The sequence below is a fragment of the Haliaeetus albicilla genome, chromosome 11 (assembly GCF_947461875.1).
Source record: "Haliaeetus albicilla chromosome 11, bHalAlb1.1, whole genome shotgun sequence".
Classification (NCBI taxonomy): Eukaryota; Metazoa; Chordata; class Aves; order Accipitriformes; family Accipitridae; genus Haliaeetus; species Haliaeetus albicilla.
In genome coordinates, this window is record NC_091493.1 from 10,453,682 (window position 1) to 10,478,640 (window position 24,959).

At 38.4% G+C, this 24,959-nt stretch overlaps 1 protein-coding gene across 4 annotated transcripts in view; it reads left to right on the forward strand.

Annotated features, from left to right (window-relative positions):
* BMPR1A (bone morphogenetic protein receptor type 1A) overlaps positions 1-24,959 on the forward strand; it is a 79,835-nt gene that overhangs the window by 16,166 nt on the left and 38,710 nt on the right. Inside the window, exons 2-3 of one of the 4 annotated variants that reach the window (XM_069796104.1) lie at positions 16,176-16,288; positions 23,164-23,285. The exons of 1 other annotated variant lie outside the window; for it this stretch is intronic. The gene's annotated coding sequence lies outside the window, so the exon portion shown is untranslated. Of the gene's footprint in view, positions 1-13,166; positions 13,186-16,175; positions 16,289-23,163; positions 23,286-24,959 lie in introns of those variants that run through there. 2 more of the 4 variants (XM_069796105.1, XM_069796103.1) reach the window with 2 other exon arrangements.

Genomic DNA, 24,959 nt, shown 5'->3' on the forward strand with positions numbered 1-24,959 from the left:
TTATAAGGACTTTCTGGAAAGAGATTATTGTGCTTAAAATACTTCTTTGAGAGCTAGAAAGTTAATTCTCCGATGCATTCATTGCCTTCTCGTTTTTCAAGTAGCTACCTATATTTACACTATTATGTAAATTCTAGGTAAATATTTACTTTTTCCATGGAGATGTAGGTTTCTGCATTTCGCTTGTTTTCCCTTCTCTTCCCATGGGTACAAAAAAGCAATTTGAAGTAAGATCGTGTAACTTCCCCTTAATGTTTGCACTGCAGTAGTACTCAAGTTGTTCCTTGGCAGAACAATGGTTGTGTACTTAGTGCACGCCTTTTAAAGCTTTCGCCATTAAAAAAAAAAAGTGCAGGAGAATATTATTAAGGCTTTTTATAATAGAAACGTGTTTGTATTTAACATTTCAAGTTGACTTCCGAACAGAATGCTCTGTGGAGTATTTATTGTAGTTGTTACACTGCAAAGATACAGCGACGTCAGCTTGTATCTACTCTTCCTGTAGGGTCATCAACATGCCTTGTGTACTTCTCTGAGGCTGCATAAATATTTTCGGGTAAAAGAAACTAAGGAGGCAGTCTTAATTTGAAACTCTGACCATGTTGTGTTGTGGTTTTTGGTGTGTTCCCCCACCCCTTAATTCAGGTTGTAAATCATTCTGCCAGTCAGGTGTCCATAACTGTAGAGTTTTTTTTTTCCTCTACCTTCAGTACAATATCACAAAAATGAGATAAATAATGACTCTACATTTCCTTCAAGAGTTAAGTACAGCTTTGTTCATGGGAAGGCTCAGCAAGGGCATGGGATACCACATTTATTGGAGCCTAAATGGTGAATACTGTAACCAAGTGCTGTGAAATGTACAAAGGAAATCAACTGCAAAAATATCTTCTCTAGCCACCGGTTGGAGTTGTACTATTTGTAAAATAATATGAAGCTGTTAGATCATGGGATTTTTCTTCATGGCATGTAACCTCTTTGTAGCAAAAGAGGTAAAATGATCCTGGTTGTGGTTAGCAATGCAGCTCTCTTGTCAAAGGAATTCTTTTTATTCACCTCCCTCCTCCCACAAATAAAAGCAATCACCCACTGAAATGGGGAGTCCTATGTCAAAATTCTGCGGCTGTTTCAGTTAGAATGAAGCATAGGCAGAGAGTATCTTGTTCTGATGAAAATTCTTTCTGAGAGTTGCTGCTGCTTCATCCCTGAGTTCCCCCAAACCAAAGGGATCAAACTGATTCTTTCTGTTTCACTGCAGGGAGTCTTTTGTGTCTTTTACCTCTCCCAGCAGAAGTGTCTCTGGTACAGGTTGGGGAATTTTTCTTCTCCTCAGCCTGAACATGAGAAGTCTAGTCTCAATTGGCTACTGTCCACCCCACAAGTTTAACATCTGAACATAAACTTTTGGGGAAGATTGGGTTTACCCTAAGGTCAATAAAATTAGACCTTAAGAACAAAAATGAAAATGGATGCTGTATCTCATTTTCTTGATAAGACTATATATAGTAAAAATAAATGACTTGATCACCTCATGTGCTCTTTAGCCAATTTTTTCTGTTTTCTCAACTTACTGTGTCCCATGCTATATTTCAAAATGTATGTAGTATTGGTTAAAAAAATACGTTTAATCCCCAAAAGCAGTATGCAGTGGATGCAGCTGCTGTTGAGAATATATAAAGGTAACTGATATTAAAAAAAACCCACCTTTTTGGTTTTGTTCCAATGTGTACATCTATAACGGGTTTCAGTGCAGTTCAGAGTTTCATTATTTTCAAACTGAGATTTCAGTGTGTATAATGCTTAGAAGTGAGAAAATAACTATAAATGCACATATGTATTTCACTTGGGTACTTGTGCCAGTTCAGAAACTTCAAGCAGTCTGACTGTGATGGTGAAGCTCCTGCGCGGAGATCCAGGGTAGATGAATAGATGCAGAGCTCTGGGTAAAATTGTTATCACCAACACCCAACTTCTGCCTTAGTTGAAATAGAATGTAGCTGCTGCAGTCACGCTGTTAAGTTAGCAGCGAACATATCTGAATTACATTGCTTCTGCCCACGCATGCTTACCTTGCAAAATGTTTGCATAGATCTTCATAAAAACACTTCCCTTAATCTGCCATGGCAAGCAACAAAATTATTTTGGCACTAAAACAACATGGTATTTGAGCTAACAACCTTGTAAGTGGAGGATATGCTGTGTGTTTCTTAGTGTAACTTTTGCTGTAAAACTCCCTCAGTTATTTGTTCACCTATCTGATAGGGCAGTGAGATAATGGGTGGTTCTGCGCCTTTCACTTCTTTTGTTATATTCCATGTAGCAATTGTGGTGACCAGGTTAAGTCATTTCATTGTCCTGATCTGTCAGAAATCCAACCTATTGAAAAACAAAACCAAACAAAAAATCCCAACGCCAAAACCATCACATCAGTTATTTGAGGAACCTCATCCTTTGGTTACATGGGGTACTAGCTCTGGTCTGCAACTGCAGGGAGAATACTGGGATTAAGACTAAACCTTTTGGTTTTGGCTCGCTGTCCTGCTGAATTAGAACAGAAATCATAGCCAGCAGGCTGCAGGCTTGGTCTTCCAGGTCTGGGTCCCCCAGTGCAAAAGAGACTGATGATTGTGTGGCCTGCAGCAGAGGGGCTGCTAAACACCAGGTGTGTTTCCTCAGCCTGCAGAAGGCTGAGAAATGATCTGTTTGTTGTCTTCACCTACCCGATGGGTTTTAGAGAAGGTGGAGCTAGAGTCTTCCCAGGAGCGTATGTTGAAAGGATGATAAATTAGTGGTTACAAGTTACAGCAAGGTAATTTCTTACTGGATTAAAAAAAAAGAATGGTGAGGTACTGGGGCATGTTGCTGAAAGAGGCTGTAGAACTGCCACTCTTGGATGTGTTCAAGATATTACTGGACGAAGTCCTGAGCAACTTAACCTAACTTTGAATGTGGCTTTGTGTTGGGCAGCAGGTTCGACTAAGTGACTTCTAGAGGTCTCTTCCAACCTCTGTGAGTTGTTAGGGTTCTATCTGACATCAGCTTGTATATGTGGGGTTGCCTATTCATGTGAAGTGGTCACCTTGTCTTCCTCCGGAGCTCTGACAGTTTGTCTCTCATCTGATTTCTAACCCAGTCTAATGGGTTGCTTGGTTGGTCCTTTTTAATTGGCATAATTTTACTCAACTGAGTTAGTGAATGGAGTACGGAGGTAAAAATTACTTGACCTGGTTCAACACTAGTCATGTTAGTTTATCTGGCTGCAGTGGTTAAATTTGATTTGTATTGTGTACCAGGGGTTAAAATGAAAACTGGAACTTCAGTGTATAGTTTGCAAGTGTACCACCATCTTCCTTTTGTCTCACAGTTGAGGGAAGAACTCAGCTAATAGATGTGGCACTGAGTGATGGCCCCTTTTTTAGGGTCAGATTGGTGGGCTTTTCTAGTAGATATTTCTTTAAAAGGACACTTCACAGAATTTTTTTTTTTCAATTCACTTCTAAAATTAGTTACTTGTAGTTAAGGTTTGTTTATTTCTGATGGCCTGCATTCTAACTTTCTAAAGGTCTAGGTTGGGGCATGAAGAACTATGTGGACTATCCTTTCTGTTTATCCCCCATTTGTGGTAGTGTTCTATTCCCTGATTTAAGTCCATCTTTATACAGAAAACTGAGGCAGGAGAGCTGCCAAATGGCTTAGTGCTACAGGCTATCTGAAAATCTCAATCTGAATATTTTGTCAGTGGGAGCTATTGGGTGGATGCCTAGCGTTTTTGTTGGGTTTGGGGTTTTTTTTTGTTTGGGTTTTTTTTTTTTTTTTGTCTGACCACTTAGTTGTCTAAATAGATTTGGGCTCGAATTTTATTTTAAAACTTAGCATTTGTATTGGCAAAGTAACTGAATGCATCTTGTGCTACAGCAGTTACTACGTACATTTTTTTTAAATTATGGGTGTTTGTGACCTGGGAAAGATAACATAATAAGAAGGATGTTAAATGTTGTTTGTTTCTAAGAGCATATTTGAAACAATGGAAAGACTTTAAAAAATGTTGAAGTTCTGAAGTGTTTCTTCTGTCAGTGTTAGATTTGGCAGTGGTTCACGAACATGAGAAACAATTTGCCAGCAAAGGAGTAACTCTTAACGTACTTGTGAGTCCCATGATTTTTCTGCAAATGTTAAAATCTTATTGTAGGACTTAGAAGAGGGGAGTTTACTTCGAAGTGAACTAGAAGTAGTTTTCTTCCTTCCTTTTGTGAGGTAGGATATGAAATGGCTATAGGTTGAACTGTTGGCCTGTAAGCAGTGATTTTTATATAGACATAATCTAAAACTGACAGCAAATTGTTTTCAGCATAAGTTGATGCACATTGGGTTTTCAAACTCAAGAAAGGACTATGGTATTGTTTCTGTAATAATATATAATAAAGTCTGACAGGTTTTGAATTGGTGTTCTGGCTATCTGCAAGTCTTGCACAAGTAAATCATTACATTCTTTTTCCAGTTGGATTTTTCTTGGCTATGTTATCTGATGTGAATGTTATCACTCCACTCAACAGAATGCTTTTTGTTTTAAATTTTTAAATCAAATTGTTAAACCACGTTGGAACTTGGTGGAGGACCAGAAACCTTAAGGCAGGTTACTAAACTAGAAAAAATTTCCCAAATACTAAAGGCAAAAATCTTTTTTACCTGTTCTTTGTATATTTTCCAAATATCAACTGTGTACTGGCATTAAGTAAGATCTCTTAGCCTGTCCTCTTGTTACTACTTCTTTCAGTTTTGACTGTTTGAAAATGACAGTTTCTTTACTGCACATATATAAACGTATGAAGATAATTTCAAAGGACCAGTGTTAGCTTGCAAGTCATGTTTACTTGTAAGCCTGAAACCAGAATATTCATAGAATCATAGAACAGTTTGGGTTGACAGGGACCTCCAAAGCTCATCTAGTCCAACCCCCCTGCAAGGAGCAGGGACATCTTCAACTAGATCAGGTCGCTCAGAGCCCCGTCCAACCTGACCCTGAATGTTTCCAGGGATGGGGCACCTACCACCTCTCTGGGCAACCTGTTCCAGTGTTTCACCACCCTCATCGTAAAAAATTTCTTCCTTATATCTAGTCTGAATCTACCCTCTTCTAGTTTAAAATCATTACCCCTTGTCCTATTGCAACAGGCCCTGCTAAAAAGTTTGTCCCCATGTTCCTTTATTTGTTTACATTGTGCATTGATAGCAATTGTGCAAGCGTTACTTCTTTTCTATGGCCTGTTTTTTTCCCCCAAACATCATTAGAAGGTGGAAATACAAGCATTTAGTACCTTTCTTGGCTTTCATTTAGAACTGTGCATTTGATGTTTTCCTCTTTGTTTTTGTTTTTAATTAAAATTTATTGCAACATCAATAAGAAATAGAATGGATCTGTGAACTGGAAAGCTTTCTCAAATATGGCTGTAGTTTTATCAAAGAAAACTCAAGAAACTGTCAGGCAAATACAACTATTTTTTCATTAGGTTGGATTTTTTTTGTTTTGTTGTGTTTTCCTTGGGCTTTAAAAACCAGTCTATTTCCTTGGAATTCTTTGGAATTTGGGGCTTTCTTCCTTGTCTTTTGGTTTTGGGGGTTTTTTTGTGTGTATGTATCATTTAAATTCGAATGATCAATTTAAATATTATTACTGTCAGAAAGTAGAGGTGCTCCTGCAGAAGATTAGCTAATGAAAGAAGTGAAAATTTTTCCTCCGCTGATACATTCTTTGTAATAACTGTATTTGAATACTTTCTCATATAAAAAGTTGATTATGTTTTAGTAGCACATAAACTGAATAGCATCAGAGGAAGCCTTTTTAAGGAGGATAAAATAAAGAAAATAAAATAAATGTAATAAAGATAAGACCAGATTATAGGCAACTTCCCATTATAATTGTTGTGTGGTGTTTCTTGGTACTGTGGTAGCAGAAATCATGAATTCAGTAGTTCCTAGATTCTCCATAAACAATTCACTGTTGCTGACAGTGGCTTGGAAAGCTCTTTATCTGCTTTTCAGTTGTAGCTGCGTATCCTGGTGGTGCCATATAATTGCTGTTTCACACGATTATTTGTCCTAAAAACATCAGGACAGTCTAAAGTATTAAATGGGTTTTTCTGTTCAATGCTGCATCCTGTCATGGTTTTAAGCAAAAAGAAGCCCTTGTAGCTGGTCAAAATCCATCCAACTTGAGATACAAAGTTAGAGCTTATGCTGTGAAAACTTCATTTACAACCACATGAAAGAAAGAGCAGTTAACTAAAGAGTGTAAGAATTGTAAAAACCTAAAATTACTATTTTTTAAAAAAATGTAGAAAAATATTTTTAAAAATAATGCAGGTGCTGAAAGACCTGTAGAAAAATAATGTACTATTACTGTGCAATAATGGAAAAAGTGGTTTGTCATTACTAGATGTGCAGTAGATAATTTGCTTTTTCAGATGCTGCTCTGTAGAGTCAGTGCACCTGAAGCAGCATGGCAGGGCTGAGGAGCTTTGGGGTGAGTACTTCCCTCACTGTACAGCTAGGTTGAATTCTGGAGTATTCTAGCTTCTCTCTGGAGAGGAGCAGTAGCTAAAACAAAGCTATTTGCTCTCCACATTGTTTTCTTACCTCTTTCATTATCCTAAACAGTCTCCTTCCTCTTCATCCCATTCAAAGTATAAATATTTTCAGTTATTTAAGATGCCTTTCTATATACATTGCTGATAAACTTTTGGTTTTGACCTTTGAAGCTGATGGAGGGTAAAATCTTGTTCTTCTTCCTCCTATTGATATACTTTTGAAAGTCTCATCTATCAACTCGAACAGAAGGGTATATATCGCTTCATCCTGCTACTGTTTTTCCTGTATTTGATGTAAAATACTCTGTATCTTTAAGAGCGTCTTGATCATGCAGTTTTCAAATGACATGGGGTCTTTTTTTCTCTTCTTTTTTTCCGTCCCCGGCAGCAGGTGGTAGGGTTCTGAATCTCCTTTTCAGTTTGTCAATTCTAGGATCAAGTTACAAGTAGTGTGGTAAGAATTACATATCCAAACTGCTGCTATTTTTTCAGTATCTAAGAATGTTCCCCTTGAGATAACTTAGAAATATTTTGCTGCTTTTAACAAGGAGGAACTACGAGCAGGTCTCGGGTTATTTAACAAAAGAAAACACCCCACACACAACCAGCCAAGAAGACCCCACCTCCCCCAAACCAGTTTGCTGGACTGTGCACAGAAGAACTGATACTGTCATTGTACAAATTGCAATGCATTAGGTTCTGTTGACAAAGAGATAAACCTTTTCCCTGAGCGAGCATGTAAACACGGAAAGCTCACAAGCTCTTCATTCATCAGAAGAATTCTTGAATGCTTGAATCTTTAAGCTTTTTGAGCTGTACCTTGAAGAATATGTATTGGGGGGTTGCCCCCTCTCCCTCCCAAGTTGGGTCAGGAAACACAAAATAACCTGAGGCTGTTTTATGCCTTTGCAAGCCTTGGCAAGAGTTAGCAGTCCTAGTCAAGGACGCTATTAGGAGTTTTTGTTTTGGGTCATGCATATCTGTGTCCCACGTCATCATTGTTTCCTTCTTATGTTCCCCACTCCCTTCTCCGATTTTAGGAAAGGCCAAGACCCATGTAGTCTGATCTACATGGGCTTTTGGTGGTTTGACAGTCTAAAACTCATTTAATCAGATCACTGAATTAACATATAACTTTCTAGTTTATTAGAGACAGACATCCTGTATTTTAATGAACTTCACAATTTCTGGGTCTCACCTGACTTCCAGACATACATGCACAAGCAATATGTATTACCACATCTTGAGCTCACCTTTTCTTGGGTTTCCTGCAACTTCAAACTTTTTTTTTCTGTTGTTCCTACCCCAGATACTCTTTTTCTTTCTAAATAAAGATGAGTTAGGTTATGGAGATGCTTATATTACACTAGTGGCAGGCATCTGCTCTAGTGACTGCCAGAATATGATTGCATGCTTCTTTGATCAAGATTTAGTTGCATTGCTTAGATCTTTCAAGTTCTGTTTTCTTTTTAAATATAAAGAGCTGTAAGCTTGTTATTGAGTTGTTGTGTGGTTTTGTTTAAATATACTCAAATATTTGTTCTATTTTAGTTTTGAGAATATACTAATGTGAGAAGGAATGTGCAAGAGTACTGCTTTTATTCAGCAGAACTTCTGTTTAAACATATTAATTTATTTCTGCTCACTTCAGTAACTTTTGTTTTATCTTGTGACTCTTCTAGAGCCAGCAGAACCAAGTCAGACTTTCTAATCTTCCTTGTGTGCTTGAAAGCTGTTTCCTGACTTGCAGTCGTGTATACTTCGATAAATCACTTGCAGTAAATGCAGGGACATATCTGGGATATATACTATCTTTTGCAGAATCTTCCACAGTTCATGCAATCCCAAGAAAGTAACCCATTTTTTGACCCTGGGTTGAGTTGGTAGGACTGATAGTTAGGAAAGCTGTGTACTTCTATGGGGCAATGTGAAAGATACTCCTATAAATGGAGCCTGCTGCTGCATGGCTATGTAATTCTGTGTCAATTTTAGTGATTTTTCAAAGCTACTTATAAAAAGGTGGAAGATTGTTTCATCCTTCCTAACATTCTGTGTTGTTTCTATAAGGAAGGGGCTACATAAATAACATTTCTTAATGTTCTTTTGTATTTTAAAAACATTGTAATATTGAACTTGTTCTTTCTTGGCTTTGTAAGACATGTAATCTTACAAATTTTAAATACATAACCTGTACATTTTTCCCGCAATTGTTTGTCCCAACAATTGCATTTCAGATTTGAACAAGCAAAAGTAGTCATGATAGTGTGTATATATCTCTTCCTTTTATAATCTTGTTTAATTATATGGCATATATATGGGAGTTTTAATTGATGTACCTTGCTGTAAAAAGTGAGGCAAAATGTAAATAACCAATCCTTTATAAAACACTTCAGGAAAAACTTACTTTTTTCTGTTGTTAACTTTCAATTTTCTCTTGGATAGCGTTTCACCTTTCTTCACCTGAATAAAGAAGCTGCTACCCTGAACTGGGATTCTTTTCTATTTTCAGTGAATGCTGTAGAAAACTATCCAGTGTTGAAATCTATCAGTACTCGCAAGTCTCTTGCATTCTTGTCAAACAGGGAATGCTGAAGTTCCAATAAGTCATTACTGGGCTGAAATTTGTTTCTGCAAGGAGTAAGGAAATTCAATGGCTTTCTAGTTTGGTGGGAATGATGTTACGCTGAAAAGGCCTACCTGAAGACTGACGCTTCAGTTGCATTGTTGTTATCTATTTAAAGTATGAAAGTATTCCAAGGAACGCTCCTGTTAGTGAGGTTTGTAAGTCATATGCAAGTTTGTCACTTGAGCGTACGCCTCGATGAGGCTGAATTTCTTTAGAGCCCAAGACATATTCATCTGCAGTTGGGCCCTTTTCTCTGAATCTTTGAGTAGTGCTAAGTATAGTCTGTATTCTGTGTTACAGAAGATTAAAACACAGAAACGTATGAGATAAGATAATCTGACAACCTTATATGGAAGTCTTTGTTGCCTCCCCCTAAATTTCACAGTATTGATTGCTGTTTTATAAACAGTTTCATAAGTTGCTTAGGAGGAGGAGGCAGCTGCTCTATAGGCTAGGATAGTAGGTTAAAATATTTAGCTGCAGTTTTGCCTGTATAATTTTATAAAATAGATGTCATGCATCTGAAGTGTTAAATCAGCTGGCGTTCATATAGAACTTTGGTAGCTTCTTTATAGGCTATGCTAATGTTAAACATTTTGCTGGTTCTTTTATTGACAGTTTAATAGAATCCAGATGATTCTCAGTGTAGAGAGGCACAGAGGTTACCTGTATATTTGAACTCCTTTTTGCATTTTTCCTTGGTTAAAATAAGAATTTTATTTACTTACTTGGTTAGGAGATGAAATACCTAAGTTAAGTGAACATGCAAAGATGCTCTGTTTTCCTTTCTCTTGAATATCCCAGAAAATAATAATGGAGCAGCAATTACTTAGGGTAATTAATAATTTAAAGTGTCTCTGTAAAATTTATTTTAGCTTTTTGTTAAAAGATATACATTACAGGGTATAATAATGTATACATCTGAAATAGCTCTACTTTCATCTTTTTTCAAACTCAGTTTGTTTGGAGTTTTTTTAAAGTTTAAGTATCGTTAATTAGCAACAAATGGGACAGTGCTGGAAAGATAAAAGATCTCTCTGTGATGGTTCATGCTCCGTGCAATGGAACTTTGTCTCTGCTAAATTCAAAGTGGGTCCTGTACCTGGGGAGCTCTGCTTGGTTAGTTTGAGCAGAGGTGTGTGTGGTGTTTTCAGGCTTGAGGAATTTTACTTGAGATTGTTCTCTGTTTGTGGACTTCAGGGCAAAAGTAAACCCATATAAATGCCTACTCCATTGTGCTGTAAATGCATTTAACTGTAATATATCCAGTATGCCTTTAGCAATCTTCTCGCAATGGAGAATCCACTGCAGTCATGGGTGAATCAGTCTATAATTGATAAGTCTTTAAAGTGTATTTCCTGTTTAAAGTTAGATGAGATTCAAATGTCAGCTGCTGGCTCTTGTGCCTCCACTAAATAGAAAAAGCTGCTAGTGTCAGAGGGGTTTGTTTTGTCTTTTTCTTTCCTTTTTTTTGTTAGAAGTCACATTAAAGCAACAATGTCAAGTATCTTAAGTTTCTTGCAGCAGGGCGAGCTTTCCAGAACTAAAATAAACATGAAATTTTCAAAAATGTTACTGAACAATGTCACTATCACAAATGTACATATTTCCCTGATGGTGTGGCTCAATGTTGGTGGAAAAGCCTTTATATTATTCCTTATGCCACTCTGGAAAACACAGTGAAGTCTAACCTACTTTTTCTACCTCCCAAGAATAAAACAACTTCTTGGCTGGAGTGTACTTTGCTACAAAGCATGTATTAAAAATACATGATCATATTTCAGGAGTCTTCTCCCACCCCAAGTATGCTTAATTGGCTAAAAAACAATTTATGCTTGTTTTCTCCCTTTTGCCCCTTCTTCCATGAGCCTTGTGCTCATCTCTCTAAAGTGACGTGTGTTTAGCAAATGCAGCAGAGGATGATCACTTGTACTCGTCAGGTCTATCTTGGAACACTTGCAGATGGTGCTTTAACTTCTGTATTAGTATATTAAAATGTGTCTGAAGGAAAATGTCTGTCAGTTAAATTTGTTAGCATACGTCAGCATTGTCAGAGTGGTTAAAGGTATATACGTGCAGAATACCATGTGTGTCGGAGTTCTCAGCAGACTTAAGCAGATGGGTGCTTTTTAGCTCAGGTGGTAGCACACCTCTGGTGCCTGTAGAGCTTTGTGACAAAAACCTCTCCCTGGCTGAAGAAGCTATGGATTTAATTTAGCCATTCTTTTTAAAGTCCTTTTTTTCAGGATACTGTCCATCTTTTACAGAAGGTGGTTTTGCTATATAAAATGAACCTGTTCCCAGGCAGTTAACTGGAAGAGATCTGTGTTGTTCTCTGTAAGTAGCCTGTCACTAGTATTTACTGCAATTTTTTTTTTTATTGTGGGTTTTAAAAAAAACCCAAAACTTGGTTTTCTTTCAGATCCTTGATGAGGGCACCAGTAGTCCTGTGTATTTGGAGAAGAGAATTTGAGATCAGATGAACTGGAATGCTTTACTGTTACTTCTGAATATATAAATTGGTAGGAAATGCGAGAGGCCAGATTAGATATTTAGATAACTATACAGCATGTCCAAGAACGTGGTGCTGAGTTTTTCTGCCTTGTGTTTGTCTGAACCCTTCAGGTAATTCTGTATGTAGTATTTTTTTTGTCTCAAATCCGTCATTAGAAATCTTAGGTCGATTTGAAAGGGTCCGTGACTTGGCGGCCAAAGAACTACAGGCAGTATAGCATTCTAGCGTTCTGAGTGTATAATTGTTAGACTTAATAGCTGAAATGGTGAGGATTTTTAAGCAGCTTAGTCCCTACACTGAACTACCCACGTGTATTACTTTCTACATGATGCAGCTTTGCCTTACTCTAACCTGTTCACCTCATCTGGAGCAGAAGTTGAGGCTGTGGTGGCCTGAATTTAGGCTTGCAAATAGAGTTCTGTATCATGATGCAATTGGTAAGGATGGAAATCCTTTTTACAGTCATATCTTCTGAGATCCTAATAAGTAAAAGGATACTTCAGCAATATCCAGTTTGCTGTATTACTTGGGATTTTTCTTCTAATTCCCCTAATTAATTTTTTTCTGAAATAACAATGTTTGAAGACATTTCAGGGACCAAGTATGCAGGAATAAGTCCCTAGTGCAAACTTCTTAATAAAGGACTTCTGATTCCATAATTATAGCTTACTTTTGAGTTGTTATATATATATTTTTCTAACATGTAACCTCTTCGGCAAAAAAAGATGACTTGTGTTTTGTGGCGATGGGACTAACAGTTGTCTGAATGACAGATCAGTCTTATTGTATCAAGAAGAGTACTACCCTGTTTTTTTGAACAGATGAAGGAAAGTTCAGTCCACTTGATCAGATATCATTGAACACTATCAAGGTAATTTCATACGTCTCACTTTTCCTTATATATAAGAAGGGGGGTTTTGTACCATTGCATTAAGAAAAATGGTAAAACTTTTAGTTCTGTATCTTCTCTGCCAAAGACTTACAGTTGTTTCTGTAATGTCAGTTCATTGTGGAAAGCTGGAACATCACTTTAGATAACCATGTGGAACATTGTGCATTAGAAGAATAATGTCTCTTTTTTTTGTTGTTATACAGTATTGTATAGTTAATTGACTTTAAAGAGAGCAGGAGACTGGATGTAATGTCTTTTATCTTTAGCTAAAAGCTGTTGTCTGCAAAAGACTCCTGTGCTTGGTTGTCTCTTCTAAAGACTTTTTTGGGGAGTTTGGTTATTCTCCAAATGTCCTATCACTATTTCACAGAAATGAGGTTGTATTCTGGGGAGTATGGATGGGCCTACTGGGAACCAAGCTTTATGTATTTATATATCCTTATACAGATGATTGTCAACAGCTGGAATCTCCAAAGGATGCACAGATCTTTTGCAGCATTCTAAGCCGCCACATCTGCTTCCTATTTGAGCATCCTTATTGTAGTCAGTTTTTCCCAAAGCAGTATTGGTAAGTCATAACTAGGCAGAAGGAAAACACTTTGCAATACATTTTAATAAAATTCTAGTGTTGATTAAACTATGACTAATCAGTTATAGAAAATAAAGTATGCATTGTAGTGCTTTTATCACTAGGGATTACATCAATTTCGGGTTTAGTGTATAACGACAAGCGCTTTTCTCTACGTTCTTGATATGATGCATGCTGCATGAATTTCATCTAAATGTACTTCCCTTGCTTTTGTAGTCACTGCCAAATTTTAAGATTTAATGATGGTTGACCGATTCTTTCATTTCACTTTACAATAGTGGAAACAAATGCAAATTTTAAGGTTTATATGTTTTAGCAGAACTTAAACAGATTTTATTGAGCAAGGCAAGAATTCTGTGCTTTTGTGCCTCAAATGCCAATAAGATTTTGGTTTTGGTACAGGCCATTTTATAGAATATATGCATTTTTGTAGCTCCAGGGGAAAAAAAAAAGTTAACTCTGTCTCTGTGCCAGCTACTAACTTCCGGACCTTAAGGTTTCCATATTCTTTTTAAATAGTTCTTATCACTGACAACTAAAATGCGTGATGACTGACCTTCAACAGTTTTCTGTCTGTCAGATCCAATAGGGGAATGCATTCATACTTTGAGTGTTCTGTTGTGAAAGACGGAGTTATGACAGAGACATAGGTGTTTATTTTGCTTTTGCGAAGGAACGCTTTTGAGCTAATAAGTGAATTTACAATTTTTAGAAGAACATTAATTGTAAGGATGCTTAGTACTTGAAGTCTGTTTAAACTGCCAAAAATGTCTAGACATGTTTGTATTCTCATATCTGAATGAAAAAGTAATTTTTTGAGCTCCAGCATATGTTGTGTTGGTTCCTCCAGAAGTGTTATTTTACTCTCTTGAATGTTAGGGTGTAGTCCACATCATTTTCTGTAGAAAAACTTACGTGCCCAAGAAGTCTGCTCATGGTGAAGGCCTTTAACCATTTGGGGGGGGGGTGTCCGACATGTCTCCTGATTGCCTTAAAGGTCCTGTCATGTTTCCATGTGTTCAGAGCTGTTGAGGTGATGGCACTGACTTAGTGGGTGGCTGAAGGCAGTAGTCTCCATGGAAAAGTTTTCTCATTCCCAACTATGTGTTCCTGTCACCTCTGTTTCTTGTCAGAAGTTACCAACCCCACAAGCTGTGTTTAATATAATTCTGCATGGCTATGTGTATTGGGTTTGCATGGCAAGATTTTGGTAGCTGGGAGGGCTGCAGTGGTGGCTTCTGTGAGAAGCTGCTGGAAGCTTCCCCCATGTCTGACAGAGCCAATGCCAGCCGGCTCCGAGATGGACCTGCCGCTGGCCAAGGCTGAGCCCATCAGCAACGGTGGTAGTGCCTCGGGGATAACATATTTAAGAAGGGGAAAAAAGTTCCTGTGGGACAGAAACTGCAGCTGGAGTGAGAACATGTGAGAGAAACAGCCCTGCAGACCCCCAGGTCAGTGCAGAAGGAGGGGGAGGAGGTGCTCCAGGCGCCGGAGCAGAGATTCCCCTGCAGCCCGTGGGGAAGACCATGGTGAGGCAGGCTGTCCCCCTGCAGTCCAGGGAGGTCCACGGGGGAGCAGATCTCCACTTGCAGCCCATGGAGGACCCCACGCCAGAGCAGGGGGATGCCCAAAGGAGGCTGTGACCCCGTGGGAAGCCCACACTGGAGCAGGCTCCTGGCAGGACCTGCGGATCTGTGGAGAGAGGAGCCCACGGAGCAGGTTTTCTGGCAGGACTTGTGACCCCGTGGGGGACCCATGCTGGAGCAGTCTGTGCCTGAAGGACTGCAGCCTGTGGAAGGGACCCATGCTGGAGCAGTTCCTGAAGAACTGCAGCCTGTGGGAAGTTGGAGAAGTTCATGGAGGACTGTCTCCCGTGGGAGGGACTCCACGCTGGAGCAGGGGACGAGTGAGGAGTCCTCCCCCTGAGGAGGAAGGAGCAGCAGAGACAACGTGTGATGAACTGACCCCAGCCCCCATTCCCCTGTCCCCCTGTTCTGCTGGGGGGGAGGTGGAGAATTCAGGAGTGAAGCTGTGCCTGGGAAGAAGGGAGGGGTGTGGAGAAGGTGTTTTAAGATTTTAAGAAGGTTTTATTTCTCATTATCCTACTCTGGTTTTATTGTTAACAAATGAAGCTAATTTCCCCAAGTCAAGTCTGTTTTGCCTGTGATGGTAATTGGTTGAGTGATCTCTCCCTGTCTTTATCTCAATCCATGAGCCTCTTGTTACATTTTCTCCTGTCCAGCTAAGGAGGGGAGTGATAGAGCAGCTTTGGTGGGCACCTGGAGTCCAGCCAGGGTCAGCCCACCACACTGTGGTTCAATTTAAAAACGAAAGAAACCAGATATTAATCCTACACACGCACACAGAGGTATAAGTCAATGTGATAGAACATTAGTGCAGTTTTGGAATCACGTTTGCTCTGTAGTATTTTGATAGTGCCCAAGTCCATGGGATTTTAAAGTTGTGGCACAACTTTTTTTTTTTTTTTTTTTAAATCAAAGGGTTACTGAAAATGTTTCTCACAGTTTGAATTACTCTGTAAAAGACAAATTGAAGAAATACTTGACCTTTTGCAGGAATCTTAGAGGGGGGGAGAAGAGGATCACCTATCAAAATGAGGTCTAATACAAGCCACGGCACAGGCAGAAGCTAGAGTTCATTGTCTCTTTTGTCAGAGAGAAATTGAAGCCTGGGCAACATTCCCAGGATCGGCATTATGATAAGAATGCACGCCTCTGGGTCTGTGTGCCAAGTGATCAAATTTTATTGTTGCTTCCATCCATGCAAGGCAACCTATTAGCCAGGTGGCGAGTAGGGCCCAGCAAGGGTCTGAAGCATGCTGGGAAAGTTGACTATGAAATTTGCCTGATGGCTAAACAGCATGGAGCCTAGGTATTTTTTGATAAATTTATTGAAACTCAGGAAGGCTTATGAGGTCCGTGGTATCACAACTAGCCTTATGTTTTCAGGGTTGTCAAATGCAGAAGACTGTTAATCGTGGGGCCAGTCTGTCTTCGGTATCCTGAGAGGAAGTTCAGATTGTGGATGGAGGAGCTTTGGGTTGAGTACCTCCAAAGTTCAGGTAAAACAGCTGAGTTTCAGATCTCTCTTGAAAAGCAAAAGTACTTGTTAGAGAACTGGTTTGGATACTTGGAGAGCTGTGGGATATGATGAAAGAAGGAGTTGCACAGCAAAAGCTTTAGCCCAGTTGTTTTTTTGACAAAGCTTGGCAAGTCAGATTCTGACTTGACCTCTCCACACTGAATGAACTGTCTGGCTTTGATGCATCACCAGTGCTGCAGGCTGATGGGATTGCCTTTGAGGGTGGCCTGCTATGTAACCGCTTGTTTTTTTAACAGCGAGCTGTTGTCAGATTCCCTTTAGCCCCAAAGTGTGGAGATTCAGCTGATTTTTCAGATACTGGCTCACTGGACAAAGAACATTTAAGACAAATGAGAGGAATACTGCTACTTCACTGGGAGTACAGAGCCTACTCTCACAGCACAGCAGACTGTGGAGTCCTTCAGATGGCTCCAGATGATGTAGCTAGGTATGCCAAAATAAAATATTCAGGATACCCTCTAAGAAATCAGGAGGCTTAAACTCTCGCTACTATAGGAAATTACATCTGCCAGGGCAAAGTAAAAGCCTGATGGAATTTTCTGGCCCTACGGCTGAGGCAGACTTTCATTATGGGTCAAAGGAGGTTTATGTCTGGATTCTTATGGCCCCAGTAATGAATTCCTTGTGTCACTAGATGCTGTGGAGAGTATGGTGTATTGTGATTTATGCAGATTCATGTCATTCTGGAAAATGCATCCTGTCTATCTGTCTGGTACTGCACAGTCAAGAATTTATTTGGGTTCTAATACTTCTAGATATGCCCTGGGGCAAGGATTTTTCAGGAGCTTGATAGTGTAGAACACTTTCTCTTATACCTCATCAGGAAGCTGAGATGATGAAAACAGAAATGTGTAACAAGGGGAGGGAGAGTGCCTAGCTGTGAAGCAGTGTGTTGGTTCTTCACATGTTACCTGTTCAGGGCATCTTCTGTCTCTGTGTGAGCTTGCTTGGTTGTAAGGCCTCAGAAGAAAAAGCTCAGCTTGTTCAGGGTGCAGATTCTTTCCTTCTGTGTAAAGGGACCAAATGATGTGACATGTGAAGAGTCCTCTGATACCTCCTGAGTAGACAAGTTCTTTAAGAACCTGGAAGAGCACCTGTCTCTGTTCTGCAAAAACATTCATGAAATAAATAAAAATTCTGTCTTGATAAGAAGAAGGTTGCATGCCTCTGATAGAGAATAAATTTTTCCTAAAAAGAGGGAGACCTGACTTAAAGAAAAGCAGCTGTCTTTTTTTTTTTTTTTTTTAATTGTACAGATTTGTCCTGTATCTTCTGTCAGACTGTAAATGAAAGGTGAATCAAGACATTTTGCATTAGTGGCAGCAGCACTCATTATTCTACCTGCCTGCACAAGCAACCAGCCAGGTTAGATTAGTACTTAAATTGACCAGTTGATGTTTAAGTCTGTATTATCTGTAAGTGATATCTTATTTTCATCAAACTATTCCAAGGTAGTGTTTCTGAAGTTCTGTAAACCTCCCCACAAATGATTACAAATTTTTTCTGCCATAAAGGATCCATGCAGTAATCAAACACAGCAAAATCTAGGCTTTCCAAGAACAACCTGGAAGTGCTGGAAAGATCAGTGGTATCCTGAAGTAATTTGAGAGTCTTGATCAGATATATAGAAAGGCCAAACCACTGTAATACAGATATGAAGAACAGTATGACATGATGTGCTAGAATATTGTATTATTCCTTGCATTTTTAATAACTTGCAAGAATAAAATGGTGATTGTTTATTAAAACTCAAGGGAATGTAGACATAAAATTAATTTTTAAAATTGCTTTCATGTAGGTATATTTTTTTTTAAGCGATTTTGAATGATTTTGAACTAGCTTGCCTCAAGTATTGGATAAATGTGCTTGAAACATATTTCAGGCTGTTATTTCTCATCTTACTACCTGGAAGACTTGGTGTCCAGAGGCTGGAAAGCGATATGCTTGTTCAGCCAGTTAATTTTATTTCATATAATGGTCCCATTGAATTTAGAAGAGCTGTTTATTCAATGAGATATTCTTGCTCATACACCTAACTGTTTGACAGACAAAACTACCAAGCCCCAAATGTGCCACAGGTGGTATGATGTTTGCTTTTCCCAGCGTACTGTGGGGTTTTTCTCACATGTAAATTTGTTGAAAAGGTTTTCCTTAAGAAATTCATATCCTTGGACATGAACTTTGAAGTAGGATTTGGAAATTTGGGATGGCTGCTTTCCCTTTAAAATTCCATTCAAATTTCACAGCTATAGTAGATTTCTAAAAGCAGTATACTCACTATTTTTCAAACTTTCTAGCTTACGGCAACTCTGGCTAAATTTTCTAGTGGCAGTCATGAGACTGTTAACTGAAACATCTTCTAGGCTGCCGTCTGGGCCTGCAGTGTATTTTCTTTGTGCATAGATTTCTGACAAAAAGCCTTTTGTTTAGGACTATAGTTTACCTGAAAATGAATAATTTTGCTTACGAAACCTCTCCCGTCTATGGTTAATAGAGCCATCCGCTGGCCGTGAACTCTCTGACACTGCATACAGACACATGTTGCTAGCACCACCTGCTTTTCTCCTTCTCCCCTTTGCTCCCACCCCAGTTCTCAGATGCTGAAGGTTATTGCCCCTGTTATTTTCTGTTTGAAGTGTTTGTCTGTTATCACCCTAGCCCATGTCTGTGACATGATCAGAATTTACAGGAACTTTAAAACAAGTTCTGTTTCATAAATTGGAGTAAAGGTATGATTAGCTGAACAGCTAACCCTGCAGAAGTGAAGCGCTGGTGGCTGGAGGAAGTAAAAAGAGCAGGAAAGAAGTAACTGGAAGCTGGAGTGAATGGTGAAGTATTTCACCCATAGTCCAATGAGTCCTTGTATGATCATGTACTTAATTGCAATTGAATAGCTTTTAACTGTTACGTTACTTTAATTAAAGTTACCTTCCAAACTTATGTTCCTTAAATACATATAGTTTTGCATTTAAAATGCATACTTGAGTTAGAGATGTCTAATCACAGAAGGATTTGCCATTTGCACCCTTCTGTTTCTAAAAACTGTGGTAAGTCAATTTTCATTTAAAGGTAAAGCCCTTCTGAGCATCTTGTCTTCTGCAGTTGCAGATTTCCCATGTGCCAGCCTTTCCTGTCTGTTTCTCGGCTAAAAGCTGCAATGCTTATTCAACTATAGATTTGTCAGGGTACTGCATGTTTATAGCCACATCAGGAATGCCCTTCATCTACCTCTGGTGCCTTATTCTGCTGTAAAATTTCTAATTCACACTGAATTTAGTTTGTTTTGTTGTTTTTTTTTTAATTCAAAATAAAGGGCAATTTTCAAATTTTGGCCTATTTCCCCAACAGTAACAAGTAACAAGATGCTTTCAGGAGGAAGAGATAATTTAAGATAGATAAAGTAATTGGGCTGAAAACTGGTGAGGCAGTTGGGGCAAAGGGGGAATGAACTGGAGGAACAGAGCACAGGGGGAGTCAAGTGCCGTGAACGTTTTTTGCTTCAAAAGAGGAGAAGGGTGAGGAAATGAGTTGGATGTGGCCCTGGAGCTGGAGGAACTGGAGGTACTGCAAAGGGAAGGAGGATCTAGAGATAAGTGGGAAGACAAGAAAAAGGAATCCACAGTACGGTTTCCTCCTCTAGGTGAGTCAGTCTGACTTGAGTTTTGCCCACTGCAAGTCCCTGCTGTATGTCTGTCCTGCTCATGGCTGTTGGCTCCTGCCCTCTGCCCTGTGCTAGCAGGGTAGCCCTTTCCCCCCTACACACAGAATGAGGCTTAGATCAGCTCAGCTTAGATATTCTGACTGTTCCCTGGGACCTGCCAATGGCAGAAAATTTACAGTTCTCTGGATCTAACTCAGTAATTAGTGCATTAATGTAATTCAGATTTTTATTTTTCCATATTGGGTGCTGATATTTCTGAGTTAATAGTATATGAAGATCCCAAATTTAATCTTAAAACTTAGAAAAATTCCCAGACAGATCTGGAATTAATATGTAACTAGTGACAAGCACTGTGAGGGTCTGTACTTTTGAATTTGTTTGTGCTTCTTGTAGTCATTATAGTAGACCAAGTTCTAATAAAGTGAAGGTGGAGTTGTGCAAATAATTTATTCAGTAGTTTTATTTTGTTCTTGATACCCCTTCTCTGGAAGATACCATCAAGAATGACACTAAACATTTTTAAAAACTAATCCATTAATAATTATGCATGTTGGATAACTGTATAAAATAAAATATTTAAGTCAATGGATTTTTATAAAATTAAGTATGTTCTTAAGTAGCATCTCATGCTGATAAAGACATGGAAGAAATAGTAACATAGTGATATCACTCGCATAAATTAATAATTACCATTAACTTCAGTTCCACCTCTGACGGAGGTTTTATAGTACCCCTTTTAAAAAAGGGAGAGATTAATTTGGAACTGACACAAAAATTCAATAAGTCATAAAAGAGGCTGTGTCCATGTTACCAAGCAGTGTGGTGTAATAGGATCAGATCTGTCAGGTGCTGAGAACCTGGCATCCATGCTATACAGGTTGTGAGAGTTTTATTTCAAGCTGGTCCTCATTTGATTCTGTGGCTGAATTCCTGTTAGTGGTTGGAGCGTATAGAATGCACACCTGAAGCTTATTCTCTGACCTAGTTTTATTCAAAAGAAATCTGCTTCATGTACTTGAAGACTGCTTTGCAATGTAAAGCAAAGCAAGGAAAATAGGGTTGTTTGGGAGATTGACTTCAAAAGCACAGTCTTGATTTGAATTAAAATGCTAATTAGACATATCTAGAGTTGTGCAGGTCAGGAAGTTCACTAAAATAATTTTGTTTGGTAAGAGAGCTTGGATATTGGATACATGGGAGTGGGATCAGGAAATGCAATGAATGCTTACAAAAATTAACAGTTACTGAGAATTTCATCAATTTGGGAGTTTGCAAAAAATATCAAGAGGACATAATTTTAAAAACAAAACAAAGAAGACCAGCATTGTTCAGAAATGTCTTCAGCCTTGTAAAGCAGCCTCTTTAAATAATACAAAGAGGACTTTGCATAAATCAGATACTAGATACAGGGGGATTGGAGGTATTGTAAAAACAGAAAACACACCAACCTTTTCCTGTTTATAGTTGTTTCTTTTGGAGTCCAACAGAACATGAACTCAAGTTCCTTCATTATAGAGAAAGAGATGGATATATTTTTCACATTCTTTACAAGCTTACTTTAAAAAAGAGAAAACAATCTCCACAAATACACTTGCATGGCAAGAATGTTTTTTCAGTTTTACCATGGAAGAAATAACAGTCAAGTGTCAGCCTGTCTGCTCAGTGGAGACAGTTGTCTTTAAGAACTGGTGCTATCTGATATTCAGGATGGTTTCAGGTTACCATTTTACACAAATTTATTATTTATTACCAAGACTATTAAACCTCAGTGTGTGAGGAACAGTGCTTATAAATTGACATGGGGACAGAAGTATTCTGACCTTGTGATGGTAAAGGTCTTTGTGGTGCTTAGAAAGGAAAAGAGAAGGAAAGTGGGTGCTGAAACTCTTCCTCTGTTGGAAATCATGCAGGCACATGGTTTGTCCAGCCCTGTTCCCAGTACTGTTGGCCTTGGCATTCAAAAATAACTCATTAAATCTCTACACTGTAAGACTGGCTGTATGTTTTTTAACAGTATAGCTGGATTACTGGTGTTTGAGCCTTTGTGTTATTTTCAAGGTTATGTCTGCAGTCATAAGACTGGGACTTCTAAATGATAAAATTCTTGTATGATCTTTTTGAAAGCTTTGGATGATGGAAACATTAAAATATTGTGACACTGTGACAAAATGGGAGGAGTTGGCAATAGGTGGCACATACTCAAGATGGAATCTAAGTAGTAAGGCTGATAAGCCCAACTTAGCTATCCACAATGCATTTGAAAACTTTGGGACTTGACACGAGTCAGGCTTGCTCACAGTTGTTAAGAGTGCCAGGTAAGAGCCTGTGCCGTGCTTTTCTCTAATGCTTGGATGTATGCCAGTTCAAAAACACAAACAAAAAATCAAACCCACTGTATTGCCAGGACTTCTTTCCAAATTCTTGACTTGCTTTTTCTTCCCAGGAGTAATCATGCCTGTGTGCAGCTACAATAAACCTATTGATTATTTCTCAGTATATTGCAGTTCCTTGTGTACTGGAACTAATGGGGTGACACCAGTGGATTTTTGTTGTGAAGCTGCAGTCTTACAGATTCTCCAGTGTTTAATAAAGATTGACTTGTGTGTTGTTTGTTTGGTTTTTCCATTGGTGTCGCCAACAATGTGTCCTTTGTCTAGTGCGCTGCCTGTTTAAAAAAAAAAAAAAAAATTAAAAATTGGAGAAACCTGCTATCTGGACACTTGCAAATCTGGCTGGTATAGACCAGGTGAATCCAGGAGTCACTGGGAGAGATCAGAAAGGCTTATTTTCATAGGAAAACTATCTACAGAGATTTTTAACACCCTTCCTCCCTGACATCGCTGTTCCTCTAAGACAAACCTGTATCTAAAGGATAGAAATTTTTTTTTTTTTTTTTAGTTTTTAGTTTTGAAGTATATGAGTGAATAATATAAATAAAATTATTTTAAATGCTTTTTAGTATCAGTATTTTACAAATATACTGCAACCATGCAACTATTAGAAACACAGGAGGCCAAGAAGTTTTTTTTTTAGCTAGGACCAGTTCATAATAGCAGATGGCTTCCATAATTCCAGATACCGGTATCTGCAATGTGCAGTTCACATTATGTACTATAAACTATCAATACAGTTTCTTTAGATATCTTAAGTCAAATTCTCTTCCTGTTTTACAGATCAATAGAAATATGCATTTCCGTAATATCACCTTTGAACTAATGAAGTGGAAGTACAGATGAAAACAGTCTGGAGGAAGCTTGAAGTACAATACAGTTTCATTCAGTTTTGTAATTCTGAGGTAAGGTTAATGCATGCAAAATTTTATTTCAAGTATTTCAGGGTAAAAAGCATATGATAAGCAGTCACCATATCTTTCTTACAAATGTTTCTGAGCCTTCTTTTTTTTTATGCTAGTGGCAGTCTTTAATACCATGCTGAAACAGCTGCTTGATCTACTCTCTGTCCATGTTTCAGTTATGAAAAAAGACAAAACAGCCTCAACTACAGAGACATTTGTTGTAGAAAGATACATTGGAAAACAGTTACCATATCAGACAAATTTTATTTGGTACAATCTGTCTGGTCATGGTTGTTATTAATGCTTTAGTTGAAATATGAGGACTGGTAACACAACTAAGTGACATGCCTGCTGGGCATCTTGTCTCCCAGCACAGTGGTTGGTACAAAATGTTATTATGCAGGGTTTTTTTTTATTACTGCTATTAATAAAATGTTATGGGTTTTTTTTAATACTAAGTTCCACTGCCTCGATATCTTAAAGGCGTTCCTGTGATTGATTATGAGTTATGGGGGTGTTTGGTTCATAGTTTGCTGCTTTGTGGTGTCTAAAGCTTTTTTTTTTTTTTTTCCTTTATGTAACCAAGAGGCTAAGTGGCATATTCCTGAAATGTTAGATTTCTGACATATTTGAGAGTTCTCTTCTGCAACACTAAATCTGTTTAAAAAACAGATAGTGAGCACTGGCCCTCCTACATCTAGCTTCTCACTGTTCCAGTTTTGCTTAACTAGAGCTGAGGCAGTGTCCACATACAGTGGTTTTTAAGCTGTGATGCTGTTGGCCCTTCTCACTTTTTCCCATTTGTGTTAGAAATGGGGTCTCTGTAACAGGTGGGACAACTTCAGACATTTAGACTAGCAGGTTTTACCAGTCGTCATCTGCTTGTTCTCAACAGAAGTTTGTGTCTCGGATTATGTCATCTTGCAGATTTTGGCCACTGTTACAAACAGATGTTGAACCCCTTTTCAAGAAAACAGAAACTTTACTTACAACAGGACTGTGCTTCTGACTTACAGAGATCAGCCAAGGAATCTTGACATACATTTGACATTCATACATTTGTCTGACAGAGAGAAGCATGTGCCCTCTTTTGGAGGTCAAATTTTAAAGAAACAATTCCAAGAGAAAGATCAGCACTGAATTCAGCTAACGCATATTTTATCGTTAGCTGACTTATTGCTCAAAACCTGTAACTTTCTGTACACCATAAACAAATTCACAAAGCTATAAAGTTGGAACTCATGTTGACAAGTGAAATGTTTGTAGTCAATCTACACTACTTCAGGTGAGGAAGATTGTTATCTGGTCTACACGCTGAATGCATGTCTTGATGATGTATGTTAGCTTCCTTCACCTTCCTATTTTACTTAGGTTATTTTATGCCTGACAAGACAGGAACACAGGCAAGTGCTATTTCTTCTCATTCAATCACATATTCCTAAAAAGATGTTGGATTAATTCAAAGGCTAGTTGTACTATACATCTTGCAAACAAAGCAATGGTTAGCATAGATTTAAAATACTTGTGTCCTACTAAAAACTAAAGGACTTGGAGTCAGTGCTGAAAATTACAGACTTTGTACTGCTCTAAAACCAGGAACTAATTTCTTCCTTTTTTTTCTTCCTGAGGAGAGGAGCAGTTCATTTCTCCTCCAATGAGAGAGAAGTTTAACAA